Consider the following 2268-nt stretch of genomic DNA (forward strand, 5'->3'; position numbering starts at 1 on the left):
TCACTGATCTGTTCTGTTTCCAATATCTAAAAACAGTTTTTATAAATGGTGTATCTGGTTTTCCTCATGGACAGAAAATCCCTTAATTTTATTTTTTCTCACACCTTGAACAGATTAGTTTTCTCTCGTGGGGTTTCTGTGATTGCTATTGACACGTCTGTGGCCAGTCCGTTCCATCCTGAGACACCACTGAATAGATGTCCCACCATTAGTTTACATCCACCAAGAAAAAAGAGCTGTCTCAGTTTCGACTGTGAAACTCCTTCTGCAGTGAGGCTGCACCAACTTCAGACATGTTAAGTTGCAGGAAAAGGTGTATCTTAGAATTGGTGAAATATGGTCCTTTTATTCTTTTGTACAATGTTTGTGTTCATTATTTTACTGTTTCTGAGTCCTCTGGTGCCTACTTATTTCATCTGACATATGTGAAGATTATTTCTATTTATGCTGTTTAGCACACATTTTTTTCTAGATCTGAAGTTCGGTATCTTTGAACGATTATGCACAATTCTCAGCCACTATCTCATCAAATATTTCCTCTCCTCTGTTTTCTCTATTTCAACCTTCTGGAACTAATTAGAAAAACGTGAGACTCTCATATCTATCCAAACCTCTTTCCTATTTCTCATTTCTTTCCCACTTTGAATTGTATTCTGGGTAATGTCTTCCAGTCTGTGTCCTCCAGTTAACTAATTGTCTCTTCAGCCAAGATGATCTGCTAAGTAACCCATCAATTAAGGGTTTTGTTTTATTTGTTGTATTCTCTTTTTTTTTTTTTGAAGGTCTGATCTTATTTATTTGTTACTGATAAAAATTCTTATTTTTGACTGGACTCAGACTTAGAAGTAGAAGCTCTCAGAGAAGACAGCCTACGTCTCTTGGCAATCTGTTCCTGGCGTTTTTCTTTGGCTTCTTTCATTCTCTTGGCCAAAGGTTTGGCATATTCTGTAGCCTCTTCTTTATTCTTCTTAGTACGCTGTTTCTTCAGAGCAATACGCCGGCACTTGTGTTGCAGGACACGTGGAGTAACAAGACGCTGAATCTTTGGTGCTTTGGTCCTGGGTTTTTTACCTTCCTTGTTTAAGGGTTTTCTGACAACATATTGGCGGACATCATCTTCCTTAGAGAGATTGAAAAGTTTGTGGATTCTACTAGCTCTTTTGGGTCCCAGTCTTCGAGGTACAGTAGTATCAGTAAGTCCAGTAATATCCTTCTCTCCTTTTTTTACAATAACCAAGTTGAGAACCCTCAGATTGGCATCCACAATGCAACATCAAACAGATTTGCGCTTTCTCTCTCCAGTTCACCTGGGTCTATAACAGGAGTGCCCCTTACTCAGTAGTAGGTGAACACGGCCATGGGTCCAGACACCCTGCTTCATGGGGAAACCTTGTTTGTCGTTCCCACCACTGATTCGGACCACATGACCCTTCCATTCTTCACCCAGAGTATCCGCAGCAACTTCTGTGTCCATACGCTTCTCATAAAAAGTACGAAGTTTGCGTTCATCATCCACTTCAATGAGTTTCTGACAGCCAGTGGCTGGGAAGGAGATATTCAGCTTCATCTTGGAGCAGCTGATGGCCCACAAGGCGCCACGAAAAAGAGGTGTTGTATTCTTATTACACAATGTTTGATTCTTTTTCAAATTTTTCTGGTTATCTTATTTGACTTTTGGTCTTTTAACTTTATTCCACTTAAATTTTTAAAAAATCCAATGTGTTTATACTTGATTATTTTTTCTCCGTGAAGTATGTGCCTACTATCAGAAATGCTTGAGGATCTAAAGCTGTTGTTTGCATTTATGCTGACTCTCACTTACATGGAGTTATTTCTTTGTGTTGAATAATTTTTATATTGAGCTCAGATGTGGCCCAAAGTGACAGGCCTGGGTAGAAAAGTGTCTTCCATCAGGAAGAGAGCATTGCCATTCGTTTTTTCAGGACTCCAGGGGCTCTACCACCGAGTAACTATTTAAACAGTGTCATGAGTGATCTTTATTTTTTTAATATTTATTTTTTAGTTTTAGGTGGACACAATATCTTTATTTTACATTTATGTGGTGCTGAGGATTGAACTCCGCCTCATGCATGCTAGGCGATCGCTCTACCACTGAGCCACGACCCCAGCCCATGAGTGATCTTACTAAACCTTGGGGGAGTATAAATTTGAATCTCAGACACACATTGGAGAGATCCTCTGCTCTGATTCTCAAGAAAGACTGTGTCCATTATTTTTTACGTTTTTTCACCAGAAGCAGCAGAGATA

At 39.4% G+C, this 2268-nt stretch overlaps 1 pseudogene; it reads right to left on the minus strand.

The window, feature by feature from the left end:
• Window positions 1-776: 776 nt before the first annotated feature.
• LOC113187488 (small ribosomal subunit protein eS6 pseudogene) lies at window positions 777-1603 on the minus strand (annotated as a pseudogene).
• Between the last annotated feature and the right edge of the window lie 665 nt (window positions 1604-2268).

Source organism: Urocitellus parryii, chromosome 10, assembly GCF_045843805.1.
Source record: "Urocitellus parryii isolate mUroPar1 chromosome 10, mUroPar1.hap1, whole genome shotgun sequence".
Classification (NCBI taxonomy): Eukaryota; Metazoa; Chordata; class Mammalia; order Rodentia; family Sciuridae; genus Urocitellus; species Urocitellus parryii.